This window comes from Etheostoma spectabile, chromosome 8 (genome assembly GCF_008692095.1).
Source record: "Etheostoma spectabile isolate EspeVRDwgs_2016 chromosome 8, UIUC_Espe_1.0, whole genome shotgun sequence".
Classification (NCBI taxonomy): domain Eukaryota; kingdom Metazoa; phylum Chordata; class Actinopteri; order Perciformes; family Percidae; genus Etheostoma; species Etheostoma spectabile.
This window is the reverse complement of record NC_045740.1, coordinates 13,121,679-13,127,724: the sequence shown is the minus strand read 5'-3', so window position 1 is coordinate 13,127,724 and position 6,046 is coordinate 13,121,679. Positions and strand designations below refer to the sequence as shown.

At 36.8% G+C, this 6,046-nt stretch overlaps 1 long non-coding RNA gene across 1 annotated transcript; it reads right to left on the bottom strand.

Annotated features, from left to right (window-relative positions):
• Positions 1-434: 434 nt before the first annotated feature.
• LOC116694044 (uncharacterized) lies at positions 435-6,002 on the bottom strand. Its single transcript, XR_004333061.1, has 3 exons — positions 5,992-6,002; positions 5,167-5,173; positions 435-535 (listed from the first exon to the last, which is right to left on the bottom strand). It is a non-coding gene; the product is annotated as an uncharacterized LOC116694044 (long non-coding RNA).
• Between the last annotated feature and the right edge of the window lie 44 nt (positions 6,003-6,046).

The following is a 6,046-nucleotide window of genomic DNA, read 5'->3' as shown; positions in this document are numbered from 1 at the left end:
AAAACACAACAACGCCAAAATAGATACAAACAATAAACAATACAAAATAAACAACAGTTGAAAAGTGTCAAGGTGTCAAAATTCAACGTGAATTGAAACCCAATGCATAGCAATGGGTCTTGAGCCAGGACTTGAATGTTTCAACAGTCTGGGCTGTTCTCATATGAAAAGGTTAAACAGCCGCTGCAAAGACTCCGTCACCTTTGTTTTTTAACCTAGATCTGGGACCCTCTAGGAGCATCTGATTGGAAGACCTCAGTGCTTTGAGGTGTGTGGACATGTAAAAGCTCCGATAAATAAGAAGGCGACAACCCATTAAAAACAAGCAATACAAAATCAAAATCAATCCTGAAACAGACATAAAGCCAGTGGAGCGTGGCAAAAACTGGTGTATTGTGGTCACATTATCTGGTCCTGGGTAAAAGTCCAGCTGCTGCGTTCTAGACTAACTGTAAGCAACGAAGGGATGACTGATCCAATCCAACATTTGAAGAGTTACAGTAGTCTAATCAAGATGTAATGAATGCATGTATGACTCTTTCAAAGTCTTTGTGTAGCAGGTAGGGCTTAACCTTAACCAAGTTTAGTTGTTAGATGAGATTATCTCTCAATTTAATTGTTTTATAGTCTTCACTTGTTTACATCAATAAATAGTATTAGTAGGATTAAAATGCTGCGTATAGTATTACAAAGATTAAGAAAAGTACTACATTATGTAAATACAAAAACAATACTATAAAGGCTGTGCTCATATGGGTTTCTTGATGCTATCATGTTATTTAAGCCCAGCTTTAATGTAATAAGTCTAGATGAAAGTTCTCGAGTAAAACTTATGCACCAAGGTAAACCATAATGGTTGCAAACACTGAGTCCAGGTGAACTTACTTTTGAAAAACAAAAGCATGATGTTAAATGCGTATGAGAATTTGTTCTGAGCCCAAAATCGACTAATTTAGTGGAATGCAGACAAATAAGTAATCATCTCGGTTCAATTTTACCATCTGGGAAATTAATTATTTTGCTAAAACTGCTAGACTGTTTACCAAGCCTTGGTGGACCAGAAATACAATTTACTCTTCCTTGAGTGGATTACCCTGCAGCGCAGCGCACTGTCAATACTTGACATGGAATGAACAGGTAGAGTGCGATCAATCCTCTTTGTTCTTTTCCTCGTCTGATTGGATTTTGAACTCAGTCATTGGCATCTGCCCCCAGGATTTGGGTTGTTCTGAAATATTTGCTGGCTCACTCTGAACAAAGCATTATAGCGCAAGTGCTGAACTTTGTGCTGTTTCTCTGTTTGCAGGGTAGTTAGTTAGCAAAAGGCAGGAGTGGGCTGCAACTTTATTGCAGCAGAGCTGCATCATTTCAGAGGCTTAAGTGTCACTGCTTATAATTATTATTTTACAACAATGACATTATGAAGGATGACACATTTTACCATCTGGGAAATAGATTATTTTGTTAAAAATAACGCGCACACACACACACACACACACACACATATAATTTGTGGCTATTATCCTCAGCAATTTGGATTGTAATGTTGTGAAAGGAATTCTTAATTTGTATTAATTATGCATATCATGCATAATTAGACTCTAATGTGATGTTTGTGATGCCAGGTGCTGTTGTGTCAGGTCCCCAGTGAACATGTTTCTGCTAGTTGAGTAGGCTTCAGTAGCGTGTAATTTTATATCCAGAACTACACATGAATTTCAAGTGGTTTTAGCAAACAGAAAAACATATTTTCATCATGCTGATGCTAAACAATAATGCATAGTGCCATGACTTCACTGTCAGAAGAGAAAATAAAGAAGGAATTGTTTGTATAATAATGTTCACATTTCCTATTATAATTCTACCCTGAAGGAGGGAGTTCTGTCTTCAATAACAACCTTTCTGACACCGCAATCAGCAACTGTATGTTCTACTTTACTGTCCAAGTCCATCCCTGAATATGATCTTCCCACTCAGTTATGACTAAAAATAAACTTAAAAATAAAGGGAATTCCCTCGCTGTAGCACTTTTCTAAAATTGTCTGATAAAAGAGATTTGCCATAACAAGTGATGCCTACTCTCTGAAAAAGCATGCATTTAAATACATAATGTCACATTATGCCAAAAGAGGGTACGATAGTAAACATTTCAGCCAATTTACAATTGTGAAAATTAAATACAATTAAGATGGGGGGGGGGCACACATGACTAAACAATTGCATGAGCTATTACATGGTTCTAAAACTATTAAATGGAATTAGCTTGCTAGAAAATTGTAATGTAAAAGTGAAGTGCTGTGTCTGAGGTCGGAGACTGTGGATCTGGCATCTGATATTTACGCTTAATATGCATTTAGCAGAAAGGAAAATCTTTCTAAAACAAACCTAAGGACTGATCTGAAGTTACTCTATGAAGCTCCAGCCTCTTGGGGTACAGCAGAAGTTGTTGTCAGGACAAAGGCACGTTCTCCTAATCAGACTCACAAACACTGGTTAAATGGGTTTCAACTCATTGCAATTTAAAGTGAACTCTAGAGGAACAAGGCTGCCTTTGTTTCCGAGCAGGTGCAAAAGCAGTTGTTCTAAAAGTAAAAGTATCCTGTGCACTCAACGAGAAAAATGTTGTAAAATGTTGGTGGTTGGCTGGTGACTTCACGGAAGCAAGATCAATTTCTGGGGTTTCTCCATTATTTCCGACTCCGTCAGTTGCCATGGTGTCAGGAATAGTCAAGCTTCACGCTATAAGCTGGTGTTACCCTGTGTCTTTAGCTGCATTCTACCAGCAGGTAAGTTGTGCTGTGTTCTTCAGACGTGCAAAAGTAGGCAGGGGTGGAGAGAGCAAAAAAATACTGTGGGAATCAAGATATCTGGAAATTGTGGCAGCCCTAATAAACAGATATTGGTGTGTAAGTTAAATTATTCAGTTCAGTATTTCTGCTGGTTTCAGTATATTGCTAAAGTACAACAGATTGCTTGATAAATTAAAAAAGGATGTTTGTTTGTGGTGGGATGTTTCAGTTGTATGTATACATACTCTGTGTGTATATATATATATATATATATATATATACACATGTGTTTTTGACAAAATGTACAATATGTACATACAGTATATACATCATATTTTTGCGGTTAATGTGTCTGGTACTTCCAAAAATAAAAAAATATTTTTATATTTAGGTAAGAAAAAATCGTTTCTAACAAACTGGAATAATTGAATTGTAGTTTAACATCACTTTCAAGAAAAGACTGTCTACATAAAAGACATTTTACTTTTAATTGTTGCCATAACCACATTCAGTTTCTTAAATTCTAACATTTAATACCTGTGTGAGCCGGCTCATATTCTAAGCTCATGGTGTTATCACAATCAATGGGAATAATGGCCAAAACTCTGAAAGTATGAAAAAAAATCCAGATTCCATATTTAAATAAAAATGCTACCCTTGGTAAATGCACCATTACAGGAGCCCACTCTATGCACACTTATATCAAATTCTGCAATCTTGACAGTGAGTCAATAGGTAACATGGCAACCACTTTAATCAGCAAGAAGAATCCATTTATCTCCGTCTCATCAAACCAGACATCTAACCCATGTAGACCTCTACTACCTGGGAATCATGCATCATAACGTTTCAGATAACCCCATGTAGTTAAATTTGCTTCCTACTCCCATTAACGATTTTGCTGGACACAATTATGTGCATGTTATCCGTTAATGATCTGCAAAACCCCATAAAAAACCTGACAGCGGAGTTCTATGCGAGTGGGTGTGTATTATAGGGTTTACAGGATCTCTTTCATTGCACCTTTGAAAACTTGGACAGATGGCATGTGAAGATGTTTTGACACGCTCGCTGATAACATATCACAGCTTCGATCACAGATACAAAGAGTTCACATGAATGCGGTAAAATAAATGTCCCTCTTGACAAGTCATTCTTGTCTGTAACACTAACACGATAGAAGTAGATTATTAATGAAAATAAAATTGAAACGATTGGAAGGACACTGGAAAAGGTTAGCGTTTCATTTAATGTTAGTTTTTTACGTTGATTATGAATTTAAACCCATATTACACTCAGGGGTTTCTATCGGCGTTAAAGACCATGCAATGCCATGTTACGTCAAAGCAAGATTAATGCAGTGCAACTTCTCATTTAAATAAAGACAGAATTGTTTTCATTTTTATTTCCTACAGCACACAAAGCACAAACTCAACTATATTATAATTGGCTTCTCATGCGCCAAATGGTAAATCAAAAAGATAATACAGTGTTGATTAAGAGGTTCCTAAAACTCAATGATTTAAAAGCTGAACACATGATGGGAAAATAAAACTAATCAGCTCTTCGAGACTAACAACACTTTGCCCTTTTCTAAACCTTTGTAAATATTTTATTAAATGTTAAATTAACTGGGTAAACAAAAGCTAACTACTCTTTCCCTCAAACAGACAAACAGTAAAAAAGTAAAATACGAGTTAATTATGTTGGGTTGACCAGCTGATTTTATGCTGCAAGTGTTATCATTCAAGGATCCGAGTATGCTCTGAATCTATTTTGGCCATTCATCCTTTTGTGTCCAAAAATTCAACAGGAACATGTGAGATTGTCCTACACTCTATAGCTAGTAGTCACTCTCGTAAGGTTGGGCATTGATTGGTTTAGCTTGCAGAAATCTAATAGCATCACAAAACCCTACTCCACTGACCTTCCCTCCACAGGGAACCCTAGAACTGCAATGGAAAGAGGTACTGAATGTTCAATGGTACGTGTAGTCATTTTTCAAGGTATGTGCAGAGTTACTGCACATTACTCAATAAAAGTAGTCCAATAATGCTACTTAAAAAAATTAAAAAATAAACTAAAAAAAACCCACAGATATTAGCACTCGAATATGTAGGACTAACCTTCACTCTTATTGTTTGAATTCATTGAACAACTGACGTGTTAACATGATTGACCTGTGAACTCTAACATGCTGTTTATTCACCTTGGTTGGTTCAACATGAATAAGTCAGCTCGAGTCTCCCCCAACTTATCATCAGCGGTTAAGTGATGAAATAGAGGTCAGCCTGTGCAGCAAGCAAGACGTGAGATGTTTCTATGCCAAAGGATAATAAGCACAGGCAATTGAGTCCCAATGTTGTCAGGGAGTCACTATCTGGCTTCTGCTGGCTAACAAGAGGGGATCAGACCACCGCTTTTCCAGGGCGCCAAGAGAGGTGAGTTTAATGTCGCTCTCCAAAAGCTATTTCCAAGAGCTCACCTAACATGTCCCTATCAAGGTCAGGAGACGGGGATATGACTAGGATTTGTTCATGGGCTGATTGCCAAAAACCAATCCAATTTCCCCAAGTCAGGCAGGGCATAACTTACCTAATATAAAAATGAGTTTATATTGGCAAATTATGTTTTTAACGTCTAAAAAAAAAACTTTTTACAGTGCTAAAACAAGAAGGGTTAGGTCTGACACTGTTAGAGAGAGAATAACATTTTGGCAGGTACTCCCATAGAAACAACCTCTAGACTTTAACCTGAACAGGAAGAATATAGATTTAGACCTGATTAGCTTTGCTACATTCATAAAAATAAAATGGCTACATGCATGCTCTAAAGAAATAGAAAGTTTTAGAAAAATAACTAAATACGCATGGCCTTCAAAATAATCAGAAAATTTAATTCTTCAATATACCAGCATTGAAGACTAACTCAAACAGAAATAAGGCGGTGTCCATTAGGTCTGCCATTTTGAACGTACTGGAGTACCACCTCTATTTATTTTCTTTCTCTTTTCTTAAACTTTATTAACAAAAACAAGCCTTTAAAACCATCTTTTTTTTTCACCATCTGAATTTATAATTTAATTTATAATTTATGCTGTTTATTAATCCCCAGTGGGTAAATTACAATTTACACTGTTTTGTTAGTAATCACTACATACAGGCCCGCAATACACACACGAGCTCAGGACCTGATCATGCACAAATGGAGAGATGTCAGAATGAGTGGGCTGCCAGTGCTGGATCAGCGCCCTGAGC